General features: G+C 39.0%; 1 protein-coding gene across 2 annotated transcripts in view; it reads right to left on the minus strand.

Annotated features, from left to right (window-relative positions):
- Positions 1–17,644, minus strand: part of ror1 (receptor tyrosine kinase-like orphan receptor 1) — a 114,369-nt gene that overhangs the window by 88,049 nt on the left and 8,676 nt on the right. The gene's annotated exons all lie outside the window — the stretch shown is intronic.

Genomic DNA, 17,644 nt, shown 5'->3' on the forward strand with positions numbered 1-17,644 from the left:
GGTTGAATACTCGATTTTGATTGGCTGCTGGGTATGCGTTAAAACCTGATAACCGCACGGTGAAAAAAGAAGTTCCGGTCGGCTAGCTTAAATGATTTGTATCACTGCGCCGGCTTCTGTAAAACAACCTTTTGCTTCATCATCTGGGCAAAAACAAGCGGTAAGCGATTAACTTTCCCTCTGAATTGATGCTTTATTCAACCCATCGGGACGATCAGCATATATATATATCGCCGAATCTTGACTGCAGCGGTGGTGCTGCGCGACGCGGACTATATGTTACGTGATGCGGCGCGATGCGCCGCATCACGTAACATACAGTACGCTGTTTATGAGAAAAGTGATCCAAATCGGAAAAAAAACAAGAATTAAGGACTAAAACCTGGTTAATATGTATTGCTTTTGTAAGTGACCATGGTATAAGCGGGTTAATGGCCGACGAAGTGTGCGGTTACTACTTTTTAACGCACTTCGCGGAAGCAATCGTCCTCCGCTTCGCGTCGGACGGTTCAGGCTTCCACGGCGTGCGTTAAAAGTAGTAACCGCACACTTCGTCGGCCATTAACCCTTACTTTTAAAATCCTAAAAAATAATAAAATAATAATAATAATAATAATAATAATAATAATGGATTGGATTTATCTGCGCTTTTCAAGACACCCAAAGCGCTTACATTATGTCCATTATTCATTCACTCCTCATTCATACTTGGTGATGGTAAGCTATGTATGTAGCCACAGCTGCCCTGGGGCAGACTGACAGAGGCGTGGCTGCCATTTCGCGCCTACGGCCCCTCTGACCATCACCGGGATCATTCATACACATTCACACACCAGTGGAGCCACACTGGAGGCAAGGAGGGTGAAGTGTCTTGCCCAAGGACACAACGACATTTTTGGCTGGTGGGAGCGGGGATCGAACCGCCAACCCTTCGATCATTGGACGACCCGCTCAACCACCTGAGCCACTGTCGCCCAAATAAGCAGTATTAACAACCACTTTGCATTTATTTAGGGAAAAGTCAACAATAACTCTGTAACAGAGTAAGAACATTTTCCAAAGCCATAAAGCTGATGGGGAAAAAAATATGGGAAGCAGAATTCAAGAGTGTCAAGTGGAGACCAGAGAAAAAACAGAGGCTGCAGGGACGACGAAACGCTGACCTCTACTTGTGTGTGATGAGTTGTGAGGAGTGAAAAGTAGTGAGAACATAAAAATCCAGTCTGCAGTCTCCATCCGTTGTGGAAAAGTCTGGAACAGTTACCACACTGCAAATTCTAAAAAATAGTCCATCAATCATATCGTTTTTTCCCCCTCCATCTGCTGAAAGTTTTGATATCAGTCTTTCCTTAGAGAATATTATATTTTAAACATTTTAAAATCAAACATATGTTAATATATATATATATATATATATATATATATATATATATATATATATATATATATACATACATCTATATATATATATATATATATATACACATACATCTATATATATATATATATATATATATACACATACATCTATATATATATATATGTATATATACACATCTATATATCCATCTATCCATCTATCTATATATATATATATATATACACATACATCTATATATATATATATGTATATATACACATCTATATATCCATCTATCCATCTATCTATCTATATATAGATATATACACATACATACATACAAACACACACACACACAAGTGGGCATGGTGACGGATTTGACAAAAATCATATTTATTCTTAAGAAAAACCAAGCAAAGCTCAAAGGCCTCCTTAAATTTTAACATTTATAGAAATGGTCTCTCATCAGTGGTGAAGGCCTTTGTGTTTAATGTCTCCGTCAACACATTAAAAGAGTTGTGGTGTTGTGAAAAATGAGCCAGAGCACATAATAAATGGAGGTGATTTCCCTTGAGCCTCTTGTAATTGCTTCAAGCTTGGAACAGACAGGACAAAACCAGGAGGCCTGGCGCAGGAAGTTTGACAGGAAATAGTTTGGATTCAGCCACTGAGGCAACATGCTGGTCTCTTAAGGATGTGTAAGAGACAGATGTCATGATACTCTGGCAAATATCCAAGACGACGGACATATTCATTTAAAATGTGCCACACAAAACATATTTATAGATGGAAGATCGCAGCTTTTTGGGGATTTTTGTTTTCCTCGAGTCATTTTAAGCCCAATCCTGTGTTCTCTAAACTCCCAGTGGTCTGGTTCCTATCTGAAAGGTCAATCTGACGCTGAAGCCCTTACTAGCCGTCACACAGACACAGAAGATCTGCTTTATATCCAAAGGCTCAGACTCCCTTAGTCTCTTCTCAAGCTTGAATTGAAAACATACGGTACCTGTCCCTACAGCCTCACTTGCATAGCAGGAAAATTATGCACAAATAGATTCACAAACTTTTTCAATATGCTAAACATGAAACGATTTCTAGAGGAAAACGACTGAAACTGGGAATGATTAACCGCTTAGATATGCAGGAATTTTGGTTTTTATATTAACTCATTAAAAAGACCTAATCTAATCCAAGGTCATCTGTTCAGTCATAAACAAAGCCGGCTCTACTAGGTTTTGTTTCAATATAAATAGCCCTTAAGGGTGACACTGGTGGTATTCACTCTTCTGAAAACCCAAAAGACAAGTGAGCGATGGGCTATGCACACTGAGAGAAGCTGAGCTTCACCTCCCACACAGTACATCTATCTCATTAACTCCAAATGCCTCAATGACAGACCAGGGACCAGTTAGACCACCAGCAGAAGAGAAGACCCCGCAGCAATACACAGAAAGGAGAGCAGGTGAAAGAGAATCCAGTGAAGAGGATTTTTTTCCCATCATGCCATGCTTTCCATTTCTGTCCAACCCGCAGGACCTTCTTTTCCCATCTTTTCACCTCCTCCCTCTATCACTTGCATTCCGTCTTTTCTCCTTTCTTCAAACGAGGATTAGCTCAGCAGGACACCAGCATTCCTTCTCCACTGGCAGCCTTTGTTTTGACATTCCCACTCCTCCCAGTGTCCTCTACAATTCTGTGCCCAGCAAACAAAACCAACAGTATAAGATGGTGACCCAAAACTTCACCTCACCTTATCCCCAAAACTGTCTCTTAGTCATTCTTTACATTTGAGAGAAAGAAAACGTGTACATTTGATATTTTTTGATGGAGACAAGTTTACAGTGACAGTTAGCTCCCATAAGCTCCCAGCTCATGTAAGAGAGGCCGACACAGTTTCTACATTCAAAGTTAGACTTAAAACATTCCTCTTTGGACAGGCTTATTGTCAGACTAGATAGTGTTCAGACAATATTTAGCTTACTGTTAATTTTTTAAATTGAACTTAATTGAACTTAACTGAACTTCATAGGCTGCTAGAAGTTTGAAGCTGGGGAAAGTATGGGGAACTGGGGTTCTGTCCTCTATTCTCGCCTACTTCTACTCTCCTTCTCTCCTCTATTCTTGATCATTATTTATCATTTAGTTCTCCATGCCTCTGTTTGGTGCAGTCCGATTCATGTACTGTCCCTCTTTCCCAAACCCCCTTCCAGTTGGCACGTCCATGCTTCTGTACCTGACCAAGTACCTCGTCTCTGGCTTGCCTCTACTACTGCTCCTACAGTTGGCTGTGGATCCTGCCTCTGGCTCGTCTCGTGCCCCCGGCCGTCCCCCAACTCCATCTGGATGAAGCTCATTTGCTGGACTTTAAATATGTAGTTGTAGAGTTAGATAAGTTAATTCTTCTCTATGAGTTCTGGTACATCGCCAGTCCGTCTTGGGGGAGGAGCCCTCCTTCATGTGGGCACCCCTGAGGTTTCTTCGTTTTTTTCTGGAATCCGTTTTTTAAGGAGTTTTTCCTTACCGCGAAGGAGGGTCTAAGGGCAGGGATGCTCAGTTCAGTCTAGTCTGTATAGTTAAAGTTTAGTATTATCCTATTGAATTCTAAGCATTTAGGATCCTTTTTGATTGTATGTTTACCTTACAATTACCAGTACGAAGCCCATTTAGACACTGTTGTTGTGAATTTGGGCTTTAAAAATAAATTTGAATTAAATTAAATTGAAAGTTATGCTCAGTTTAGGCGCACCCATAAAAGCCAAACAACTGTGCAATTCACTCTGTCATGGGATTCATGCTTTCCACTTCTATACTGTAATATTTAAACAAAAAAATAATAATAATAACATGTGTTGCTAACCCACTTAAATGAAAATAATTATGACTGCATCCTCTTGGGCCAACAGAAAGCACAGTTAAGAGAAGGACAGATTTATTGCAGCAGTGAATATAAGCGATTTACTAGTAAAATAACCAGCTGCTATCTAGGAATACTCTACATGTAGAATAATATGACAACAGTTGGCTGTGACTTTTTTCACTGTATGATACATTTTCACATTTGATTGTGTATCCAAATCAGAATAGATCACTTGCAACAAGTAATAAGGTATTTTTATGTTTTGATTAAGTTGTTTGCAGCAAGATACATTTTCATTAGTGTAAAAAAAAAGAAAAGACAAACACAGAATGGGGAGGATGATTTACAGAAAAGATGTAGCTAAACAGCGATGCGATGAAAAAAAAATGAAACCTGAGAACAAGCAGAGATGACAGGAGACACGAGACTGAAGGAGTACGTGTCAAAAAGGTTTATGAAGCAATAAGCCTTCAACTATGTACCGGTAATCCTTTTTACAGAGTCTAAACAACGGTGCATGAACATGCTAGAGGAGATATACTGTACATACATCCCATATGTACATACTGTATATGTGTTTGTCTGCAGTACCTTCAAATTTCTATTAGAGGAAAAGAAAGAGATTTTTTCATAGATTTTTTTACAACTTGGTTTTGTTTTTTCCTGAATTGATTCATCTCCTTACATACATGAACAGATATGTTTGTGTGTGTTGGGTTAGCATGCTGCTTTCAAACTGCCAGATTAGTTTACACAAGAGGACTATTTTAATCAGTTGAATACCAGGCCACAAAATCTGTGGGTCTTTACCTGAGCATAAACAGAGGATATCCCAGGGCTCAGCCTGGATCACAAACCCGGAGTCATGGAAAAGTCATTTTGTGGAGTTGACCGGAGCAACTCAATAACCTGCTGCCCTGCTGCTCCGCTTTCTCTCCATCCAAACTCTGCATCACCTGTACTGCTAAACTTTGTTCTTCGGTTTCAACTCTGTGCTCCACTTTTTTCATGACTGCGAATACTCCGGTTTTCTGCAAAATTTTTAGTGTTTGTTTTACTGATTCAAGCTCAAGTTAAAATTTTGATATAAAGATTTGATTTCTGTGTCAGCCATCAGATAACTCTGCAAGATGCAAAACTCACCTATTAGTCTGTATGTTTTTGATTTAAGTGTAGTCCGATTATCTTCTGATCTATTTCAAAAGCATTCCCAGTGGTCTTTGAATCATAATAATGCTGTTTTTTAGGCAAAATCAAAAAGTCGTTTTCTGAGACGTAATCCTCAAGTGGCAGTAGTTCATTAGACTTTCGCCTCTGAGTTGTGGGTAGGACTGTTGGTGCAAACTAAGTCTGCCCCTGCCTCCTGACATCCTTCTGTTTACACTCTCACACACACTCTCACACCCCCAACTAACATTACTGGTACAACAAAATGGCGAGCATATTTTGAAGCTGTCAGGCTGTAGATTTTACATATGTAAATGAGAAACATGAGGGAAAAACATCAACAAAAACATGTTAAAAACACAATTTACAAAACCAGATCTATTGTTCAGGCATCCGGCAAGGTCCCCATTTGTATTTATGCATTTCTTTTTCTTATTTGAACCATCTGTTTTACGTAATAGTACTCCAACATTTCAGGAAAACTTGCCTTTTATAGAAAGTTCTAATGGGAAGCCTGCAGTGTTGGCAAGGGCCATTTATGTCTTAAAGCCGAAAAAGGTTCAAGTGGATTTAGTTGGTTGCAGCCTGAAAACTAGGCTACTTAATAAAGTCTTCGTTAGATTTGATCAAAGCGCCATTTGAAAAGAAATCTAAAAAAAAAAGATTGTTCAATAAAAACAATGCAATAACCTGTAATTTTCTTTAAAAAGAAAAACACTTCTGATACATGCAGCCCAAAACCTTCCCTCTCCTTTGTAAGAGCTAATACTGGGTATGCTGCTTCATTTCTGGTGCCTGATAACACACCGATAAGGCCAGAGTCTTTTTATGCAGGCAGGCATCAGTTCAGCCAGAGCAGACTTCTACTTCAAGAGAAAGGCATTTTCCTTAGAGTGTGCACGCTTGTGTCAGTCATGCAAAACAAAATGGTAAATCAGATGAAAACAGCAAGACAAAAGCATAAACTGACACTGGAACTGTTCCACTAATTGAAATTAGCTGTCGAACATTAAATTATGGTTAATATGTGAATGACTACATCTGCATTCTTTAAGCATGTAATCAGTACAAGTGTGGCAGTGCTTGTTACTATTTTAACTCTTATCTCCTAGTTCGAGTTAAAGCTTCTCAACGAGGGGGCCTTCACCAAGGGGCTGCTCTCAGATGGCAGCATTGGCCAAGAAGAAGAAGACTGAACCAAAAAAACTAGCATCAAAAGTGCGTGAGCAATGTTTTAGCAGCATCAGCTGCTGTGGGATGACACAAATCCGTTGTGAGAGTAAAACCAACAGGTTCCAAAGAATAAAACATGCTCCTCTCTGTCTGCACATCCAGACACTCAAAGTGTGAGCGTTCTAACAACACACAATGTACCCACACATCACCTACACAATAGAGTCTCTGTAAGGCTTTAAGGAGAAGGGTCAAATGAAAGATTTATTGTCCACAATCAACAATTCGTTTTGACTCATCTGAGCAGAAACACGTCAAATTTACTGTACATATTACTACACACCACAATGTCCATCATCACTCACGTTACTCAGAATTTTGAGGAAAATAGATGTTCTCAGGCTTATTTTGACTAAAATCTAGATTTTGAACAATCCCATTGGCTAATTAGTGCAAGCTGGAAAGCAGAACAAATCCTTCTAAGGCATTTCTTTTGGGTGTGCGACAGATGGACAGGGGCTGAAAGAGACATCTAAATCAGAGCTCACCACAAAGAAAATGTGATGATGTGCCAAAATAATTCAGGCTGCTAAAAAGATTACCTGACTCCAAGGTCAAAATGTATAATCGCAAACTTATTTGATTTCATTTCCGAAAGTGTCATAAATCACGTGCTCTCCATTTTTTCCTGCAATCAGAATTGGATTTGTGTACTGAACAGCTCTAGTCTTGAGGTGCATTTTAATAATGTCTGGAAGCTGATGAGAGAACACAGTTTTAAGTAAATCCAATCTAAATTAATTTACCAGCTGGGTCACGCAATGTGAAGCACTGGGAAAACTGTTCATCTACTTAAAGCAACAGGAGTTATATACGATTATAAACCACAAAGCCAGGTGGTCCAGCAGCTTTGGGGAGGGCACACAGAGGAGACTGTGGAAAGAAATCTGGGATGAAAGGAAAAGGATGCAGTTTGGTGGGATAGATTAGATCAGGAGGATAAGGAGATTGAAGAAGGAGCAACAAAAGAAGGTATAAAAGAAGGAGCAAAGTGACTAACAAGTGTCTGTTCTTGTGCTGGTTTTCTAAACTCTCAGTGGACTTGTGCTGGTGGAGTGAACTGCAGTAAAAAGAGAGGCAGGGGGTTGTTGGGTTTGTCATGGAACACCTGCCTCCACTTAACCCTTTTCCCTCTTTCTGCTTGAGCTGCCTCTTTCAGCAATCGCCTCTCCTCTTATCCACCAGCCTTTTCTGTCCAGTCCTTCGAGCACAGGCGCAGGGCTGCTTCTTTGTCATCAAGCCGATGGCTTTAAGCATTTTTTGCAGCAATTTATGTGAGCAGTTCGAATACCTCAAGTACTGGGTAACACTTCCTGGTGGGATTCACAAGTCAGTGACTTCTTTAAAGCTTTTGAGTGGCTTTCGCTCAATTATTTGGGTTTGAGGGTCAGAAAGTTTGTGCCAGTGGTGAAAAAAATAAATAATATTAAGACATTCTGAGAGGGTCACACTTGTATTTAACCTAAAAATTATAACTGAAATATTTCTATTTAGGAATTTATTTATAACAACCCTAAATGTGTGTATATCAGTGGTTAGAGTTAAAATTGTCCTTTTGTACAGAGCACATATTGAATCTCATGACCCTGAGATACACTTGTAGCTTGTAGCTTCACTTCAAGCTTTTTTCACGCATCTGGTTTTCCGTTCTTACTGTCAATGTTTGGGTTGTTGTTTTGGGTCTAACCCTGCTGGAGGTCCTGCACTTTCCAGCATGTTGTTGCTGCTCCAAGTACAGCTCAGCGTAATCACTTTATTAGCCAAGCAACTTTTGGAAAAACTAATGTGGTTATCTTGGATTGCAATAAAATGAAATATGATTTCATTGAACTTAAATAAATTCAAGTTCTCTGCAAATAAAATCTAGCATGTGTTTTGCTCGTAACTGCTGCCAAATAAGGGAAGCGAGTTGGCCCAAAAGAGACACAATAGCAAATTTGATTAAATATATTATCACTGTGGCGCAGTGGGTAGTGCTCTTGCATCACAGCAAGAAGGCCCCTGGTTCAAGTCCCGGCTGGGGGACCTTTCTGTGTGGGGTTAGCGTGTTCTCCCTTGTGCATGCGTGGGTTTTCTCCGGGGACTCCAGCTTCCTCCCACAGTCCAAAAACATGTTTCATAGGTTAATTGGTTATTTTAAATTGTCCATAGGTGTGAAAGTGAGTGTGCATGGATGTGTGATATGTGTGACCCTGCGACAGACTGGCGACCTGTCCAGGGTGCCCCCTGCCGTTGCCCATAAGTAACCGGGATAGGCTCCGGCAGCCCCGTGACCCCGAAAGGGACTAAACGGAAGAAGATGAATGAATATTATCAAAGCAAATGATTATGCATTAAAATATTAAAAAAAAAAAAATCATCAGAGACTATGTTTCACATTATTTTACACTATAAAATAATAATAAATAATAATAATTAATTGATTCTTTCCTCTGAAATCTGTAAATATTCTCGTATACATCTTGAAAAGTTTGTTTTTCTTCAAGCTAAAAAGAAAAAAATATTTTCTATCAAGTCAGAATGGGTTAAAATATTCTACTTTGCCTTGACTTGTGTACCAATCATCAACAACAAACACAGTCAGGTCAGCAAACATATTTTTCCACTTTCCCACAATACAACCAAGAAAGATTGTCTAACAGGTCGTTCTACCGATTAAAGTCCTTGTCGGGTCAGGAGTTATTCATTTAACAGTAAAAAGGACTTGGGTTCCTTCTTTTCAAACCAAGCACAGTCTTTCACTCCCCTTGTCCATTCCATTCACACCATTTTCCATGGTGCAGTAGAGCTCTGCCCCTCTCTTTTCACCCTTTAATGAGTTCAGTCTCCCTCCTGCATTGAATATTTTCATGCAACTCTTATTAGGAAAACCTGGTCTAACCGGTCAACATGAATCTGACAACATTGTCAGATTTATTTTGGAGAATTTAAGTACAAACACAAGTCAAGTAACTCTTAAACATTATGTAATTTTCAAAACTCCCACCCATAAATATAACAAATAAATAAAAAACACACAACATTCCATTGTTTTATTCTTTGCAATCGTGGTGGTTCCAACAATTTTTGCATTAGCTTTTCTAATGTAGGAGTTATCAGGATGTTCTTGTTTGAACATTGCAAGGAAAAACTGGCAGATGCATTGAAGGAGCAACTCTGGCGTCTTATGCCCTCTGTCAAAGGGTTTTATTGAAACGTGAAAAAGTGGGCACGAGTTGGGAGGTATAGATCAGCTTTTCAGTGAGAAACCTATGTAGGATCTCTTATTATTAGATCACTACTTTTGGAAGAAAGACATTGCAATATTCTTTCTATGTGTAACTTGAAAAATCGTATACTGGTCAGATGTTTAGAGTCTGTGTAAACTGACTTGCATTAGTAGAGCTGCTAAACTTATCATTTTACAGTCTTATTGTATTATTACTTTACATGGGAATGAGTCGTTCAAGACCCACAATCATGTTTTTGGTGTTTTTAACATATTCTTCTGGCCATTTTCCCATGATGGAGGATATTAATAAAGAAAATTAAAAATACAGTTGTATTTATGAGTATTTCTTTATTCAAACTGTTGTGAATCAGTAGCAGACGAAAAATGCATTCGGAAAAACTTTGTAGAGGTGAAGTAGGAGCCACAATAGGCGGGCAACAAGCTTCCTGCTCCGTTCCATTCTGAAGCATCCACTTGTAGAAATAGATACATGTACGATTTTGTTCTCCTTGCCTGACCTATCTGGCTCAGGACTGTACAGCTGTGTAGCTCCAATATTGCTCGCCCTTTTTGTTGCACCGGTTATGTTAGGTTGGGGGTGTGCTGTGCGGAGCTGTAAAGTAGCAGGAGAGCGTGTAAACAGGTGGATGATGGGAAGGGGGCGGGCTTACTCCAAGTCGACATTCAACAACTCTGAGGCAAATATCGAATGAACTTGTGCCGCTCTGCAGAAACTATTTTCTAGAAAACAAAAAACACAGAGTTTTTAGATTTTGACAAAAATGGCATATTCATAATTTAAAGACCACTGGGAACGCTTTTACAACAGATTAATAGATGATTGGAGTGAGACTTTCACTACTAATATTTAACATTAAAATTAAACCATGATTTTGGTGCTATATTAATACAATATCCAAGTAATTTAGTTGAACTTTCTATTGCCGTTTGAGTCCATCACTTAAGGATTAATGGTCCATAAATTCCAATCTCTCTTTTCTTTACTTTTAGATTTTTAAAAGAGCAGTTGTGACATGTGGACACCAAAAACTAGAAGTGAGATATGAACGACACATTCAAAGTGAAGTCAATTGCTTCCAGCTGCACAAACAGCAGAACCAGAAAATGTTTGAGGTTTTTTCAAAGAAAGGAAGAAAGACAGAAATGCAATGGAGGAAAATCCCCCCTCTCTTCTTTTTTAAACTCGCTTTTGGCTTTCTGACTACTGTGGTGCAAAAACAAAAAACAAAAGAAAAAACAGTTTAATCCAAAGAAGTACGATCACATGCACACAAGAGAAAACCTTCATGTAAAATGTCTTTTACCGATTTGCACTGAAGGCATCACTGCTAGATGAGTAATGGCTGGCCTCAGGGCTTCTTCTCCGCAGAGACAGTATCTGAACCACTCACGGTCTGGTCCAGAGGCTGGCTTGACTGAAGTCTTGGTGGTCCAGAGATTTTGAGGAAGTGAACTGATTTGTTTGGGCTGCTTTTTATATCCCAACAGGGATATTTTCTGTTTCATTTTCTGCACTCTAAAGACATCAGAGCACAGTGTAGGTTAATAATGACCTCTCAGAGGGATCGTAGGCGTTTAAAGTTTTAATCATTGAGCCACAAAGGCCGTGGGTGCTCCTCAACACAGTTCCTTCGGCACAGTCAGTGATTAAACAGAGGCTTGCATTCTCCCTATGGGGAACCACCCTGATTGAATTGAAAAAAACAACAAAAAAACTATTGAGATTTAGAACATTTCTGCAAAAGTTACAAATACTTCAAGAAATATTGTTGATTGATGAATAGATTTATTTTTCACAGTCTGTCACAAAACTCTGTTGACAATACCCCATCACAAAAGAACATTTTGTGCAGTTAGAATAACTTTTTTGCTTTCTTTGCGTGTTCAGAGATAGACAAGGACAGAACATCTTATTGTTTTCTTAATCCATGGAAATTCATAAATTTCTTTCTTATCTTCCAACAATTAGGAGAAGGGATGTCAAAACTTTGAATCAAAAGTTGTCAAGGAGGCAATGTAGGAGGGCTGGCTAGCCAACAAAAACTTTTCACTTTTAATTTATGACAAATAATCTTATTTTCTTCATATAGAACATTAAGTCTTAGGAGCAGTACTCTGCTCCACACAATGCATTTTTATTTTGCAACTGCTTCTTCTAAAGCATCCTTTATATGTTCCATATATTAGCTGTGCTGTTAAGACCAGGGATTACTCAATTTCCTTAGACAGATTAGGATGAGTTTAAAAACCGATGTTAACTCTGGTGCGAAATAAACACACAAACTTTAGTCCAATCTTAAAAGTGGAATGTGAACACCACAACATAGTAAGTTGTGAAAGTTTTCTCCATTTTCCATTAAATCAATTAGACTTTACTGAAATCTATTGGTTTGTATCCTGGGGACATGAAATGGCAGCTGCACCCAACAGATGCCTACGCTGGAGGAAGAACAAAACAAGCTTGAAGTCTGGGTCACCAAAAGTCATTGATTTGTCTTTGGGCTGTCAGAAAAGATGGTTAATGTGGAAACAAGGTTGCCAAAGTTGGTATCACAGTTTTAGATTTGGTTCTATTATCAATTGTTTTTAGCTGAGATTGTGATTATGTTGATAACCGTCTTTACTGTGCTGCTGTGTATGGCATAAAACCGTACATACACACAAGTAAAAACAAAGCTAGTTTCTGCAGGGGAAGTCATCTGGGAAAAAATCATCTGCTTTCCACATTTTTCAGTGCATGTATCATTTATGAAAAGAAAAATAAAGGGACAGAGAGATGAGGGGATTTTGCCAAACAGAAAAGAAAAGCAGAATTAAGAGACCAGGGGACTGCAGATGCTGGTAGACAGTAAAAACTCAAGAACTGGGAGGTGCAGAAAGCAGCTGTCAGTGGAGCTTTTTGTTTGGAGATGTCAGTGTTGAATGGGAGTCCAATGAAGAGGCCAAGGCACCCCTGAGATCTATCCGTTTATTAATCGCTTCTACATACTTTATTTAGACAAACATTGGAAATTCACAGAGACGTTAAATGCGGCTCCAGTCACAAATTCCACTCAGCATTCAGCAAATGCTGCCAAACCCTTAATGACTTTTCTTGTTAGTCGGGACTTTCTCAACCTACATTACAAAATGCAGGCATTAGGAAAAAGCTGACAGCTTCAAGCACATTCAGAAACATTTCTGTTTTGTTTACCTTTCATTTAAAGTCTTTTATTAAATTGACTTTGTCCTCTATTTTTCTTTCGTTTCCTTGTCTGCTGTTTTTCCAGTTATAATTTGCTGATTGAGTGGGCAAACAGTGGAATTGGATGGTCATTTATGACTAAAGCTGTGTCTCAGCTCTCGAAAGTTGATCTGCTCCCTTCAGATGACCAACATATAGGGGTTTTCCTATACTTTTCCTTCCATATTTTACAACAAATGAGACTCCTCTATGCCTGTAACCCCACCAAGAGATTGTCTCATTTAAATGTGACTTCTTAACTCATTTATACAGAATTCTAGAATCTCAACTATAAGCTTATTTAATATTTTCTGGTTGTTCTTCTTATCATTCTCTCTTCTCTTCTAGACCAATATCCCTCTCTGACCTAAATAACAGACAGAAATCGCTCTAAAGAAGTTGTAAGAAAGCTAAATCCAAGCTGCATTTGGAGTCCCTGTGGGCCCGGTTCTGCATCTGCATGTTCTTTTAAGAACAAAATGTGTGAAAGAAAAGAAAGACAGCAGCACCAGGTGAACTCCGCTGCAAACATTTTTTTCTTCAACATTTAACAGTTCCTGAAACAAACCACAAGTTGCTAAGAGGAACAAAATGACAATCTTAGACAGGCATGTCCAAACAGTGGCGGTTTTTGATATGGGCGATGTGGGCGGTCGCCCAGGGCAGCACTTCATAGGGGGCGGCATTTGCCGTGCCTGATGCATTACACATAATGTGCTACAGACTATATTCAAGAGGAAGCTTGGAGCTTTTAATTTGAAATTGCTTCAGCAGCCGACACTTTACACTTTTATTTTGACACATCAGACTCTTAAGAATGTCTTCCTCCTATTTCCTCTTCACACTTATGGTGCAAAAAAAAAAAAAAAAGAATACCTCAGAGTGAAACAACGTAAAACAGGCACATGAAAAGGAATTAGGCAGAACAAACATCCGTGCTAAACACAATTTCGAAAAAAGCAGGCAATGGTGATTATTTCCCACAATTCCTTGCTCCGACAGACCCGATGCGCACGTGACCACCGCCCTCTGCTGCAAGACGCTTGCGGCCACACCTCTTTGCGGTAGTCTTTGGAACATAAGTCAAAAAACTCGAGAGGGGAGCGCGACTCGCTGGTGGCTGGGTGAATCACACTAACAGGTGATTGGGAGTCTTTTTCTATCTAACGATTAACTCTGAGCCGCAGCTGCGCCTCCCGTCATAGAGACGGAGCCGCGTGTGTCAGAGGGAAGGGGAGGGGAGGGGGGATGAGCGCAGACCATTTTTTTTTTAGGATTGAGTTTTTTTGGAGGATTTCTACTGTTGGTGTTGCACATTTAAGGAAATGCCAAATATTTTTGGAGTAATCCCACTGATGAGTTCTAAGATTTAGTGTTTAATGTTTTATAAGACCTAAACATATTAATCACAATAAGTTTTATTTTTTAGATCTAATCCCTCTGTTATGTTTCACAAAGACACACACAGGACGTCACACATTAAGAAATTATTGCTAAAAATGAAGCAGGAGTCCAGCTCTAAAAAAAATGCTCTAAAAAATGATGAAAGAGCAAAAAAGAATTATTTGATATGTAATTTCTTATTAATATTTCCAGGCTTTCTTTGTTTTGTCCTGCAGCATGTTCATATTTGTGTAATTTTGACAGAATATATTTCTATGGAGAACAAAATATTACAAGTTATTTAAGGTTTAACTTGAGTTATTCTGGATTAATGTTCCTGTTTTTATTCATATTTATGTTCAAAAAGTTCAGTTTAAAAGGTTTAAAAGTTTAGCTTTAGTGTGTTCAGTAAATGTTTATCTTCTTCGGCCCAAAACCTTAAGCTTGTTTTTAACTTAGGCCCCTGTGTGACTGAGTTTGACCCCCTGTAATACGAGTCTAGAAAATTCATGCATTTTTTGAGTAAAATGGCTAAATAGAAGATAGGGAACACAACAGGATGTTGTCAAATTTTGTATGTTTGCGGGGGGGGGGGGGGGGGGGGGGGCTGGTGGGGTTACTCGCCCAGGGAGTAAGTTAGTGTAGAACCGCCACTGTGTCCAAAGTACGGCCCACGTCCAAATTTCTACCAGCCCGCAGGCTTGCGTAACAAAAAAAGCCCTTATAAGCACTAAGAACTATGTGTTTCTTGATAGCGATCAGCTAAATTACATTATAAGCAGTTGCTATTCTGACCTTCAGGGCCTTAAGAAGAACAAATTTATTTTGTGTCAAAAACCCCAATGGTTTGTACTTCTGAATAGGGTTTGTTTTATTTCCCTATTCACATAATTTAAATTTAGAAGTTTACAGTGAACGTTAAAAAATGAATAATATGTAACGTTTCATATGAACCCAGGTTTAATGTTGACAAAAGAAATGTTTCCAAACAATTTCATTATTTCAGTTCTGTTCTTACAATATTAAATTCATGTTATTTTTCATAGAAAAATTCTGTTTTATGTGAAAAAAATGAAGAGCATCCAATTGCAATGAAATTTTCATTTGTTGGGATTTTTTAGTAGCCCATGTGCATTTAATGCCATTGCAAGAATTTAAAGAACGCCTGCAGACATTTCACCTCACATAATCTGTCCCTCCGCAAAAAGTTTGGACACCCCTGATCTAAGATTAGAGAAGAGAAAAAAAATCCCAAAAGAAACCCCAAACTTGTTTTCAAAAGAACTCTGTGTAATTTTCCGTGTCCCAAAGATACTGGTTCTCTGTCAAGAACAAAATAAATCTCAGATAAAGTAAAGAGGAGGCAAATACATCAAAGAGATTTGCAAGGCGTTCAACAAAACTGGGTTTATATCAAAGCATTGGCCAAAATGCCCGCAAGAATCCAGAATTCTCTTAATAAGACTGATATATTTTCACAGTATGAGCCAACAAAGACAAACTCATGCACACATGGGAGTTCTATTACAGTTAAACTTGCTTCAGATTTGTGGCTATTGGATCCCTTCCTTCCAACTCATTAATAATATGAAGCAATAACTCATCTTTAGCAATACAGCAGCAACTCTGAGTACCTATAGCTGGTTGCTGACCTGCATTCACCCCTTGTTACTCCACACGTATCGGTGCTGCATGAAACTGCTGGCTGCTAATTGCTTTCACATTACAGAAGAGTCAGGTGGATCTTGGTGGCATTCCAAGACCACCAACACTGGGACCCAGAGTGTGCACATTTCAAAGTGCACACAAACGATCATGCCGCCTAAATTGCAGTGGAAGCCAGTGCCAACTGCAAACTCATATGCGTCTGTCCACCCCGCCAAAAACAATAAAAATTCTTATCTTCTATATGAAAAATGCCCCTGTGATTTTTTTCCCCCCCCTGCAGGAATGTTAAGTAGTAAATGAAGAGTCTTCTATGCAGTTTTTTCAAAGTGCTCCGTGACACAGAAGGCACTAGCGTGTTGGGACTTCCTAAACACATTTACAAGCTTAGAGTGCACTCGTTAGTAATGCCTTGTTGTGCCAATTAAACACGGAGGCCTGTGGGCGGGAAAATTGCAGTTTCCTAAAATAAACATACACGTCTACAGCAAACACAGAGGCAGACCAAACACAACTCTACAGTGGTCCTACCTACTCTTATCTCACCAAATAATTTAAGTGAGCATCTCTGAGGACAGCCATATCTGAAAAAATAAAAAATAAACCACGCCACATAGCAGAATTTTTTCCCCTGAGGCAAAACTCTTTACATCTTGATTTCAACAAGCTTGATCACATCACAGTCACTTGACCATCTAATAAACATTGTTTGGCTACAGCTTTCAATTGAAAATCTCAGTTATGAGCAGAAGTTAACCAGTTTGGTAGGAATTAACAAGTCTGCTGCAAAAATGTGTGTTCATTTTAGTTTGCTAAAAATGCTTCATGGGGCACATCTGTGAGCTGTCACGCATAGAGACCACAGAGAAGAAAAAACAGACAACAGGACAAAAGACAGACTGCTCCTGCTTTGCAACATCATGAGGAGCTTGATCTGGCCAGCCGGCGGGAGCCAAGTAAGGTTTAAATTGAAAAGTAAATGAACTAACAAGAGTGCAAAGAGAGGGCAGGGAAGGACAATAGGTGGTTGCTGTCTGGTCAAGAGATTAAACAGTAACAAAATTATAAGACTGAAAAAAGCAGAACATACTTAGGGAATTAAACTGTATAAAACACACACAGAAAAAGACAGATAGGAAAAGGACACTTCAGTTCTTTTGCAACATGTCACTTTTTCACACGTGATTTTTTTCCTAAGCACTAAAGAGAATCAGCAGCTACAGTCCAGTTGCACTACTTTTTTGTGGAAACCGTCCTAACAAACTGCATGCAGCAGTGTAAACTGTTGTACGCCTCAATAAAAAGCTCCATAAATACTAAGTTAAAGTGGTGAAACGCCTAGAAAGAGGTTGAAGCGGTGCCATCACTCCTTTGTTTCAATTGCTGTTGTAAGGAGATCATAGGTTTTTTTTCCACAGCAGATGAGCGTGTATCAGTGAATGGCTGCATTTTACTTTCTGCTGTAGAGAAATTACATTGTACATTGCACAATTTAAAAAAAAAGCAACTATGCAAATGTCCCCA

The sequence above is a fragment of the Oryzias latipes genome, chromosome 4 (assembly GCF_053564925.1).
Source record: "Oryzias latipes strain Hd-rR chromosome 4, Olatipes_Hd-rR_3.1".
Taxonomy (NCBI): Eukaryota; Metazoa; Chordata; class Actinopteri; order Beloniformes; family Adrianichthyidae; genus Oryzias; species Oryzias latipes.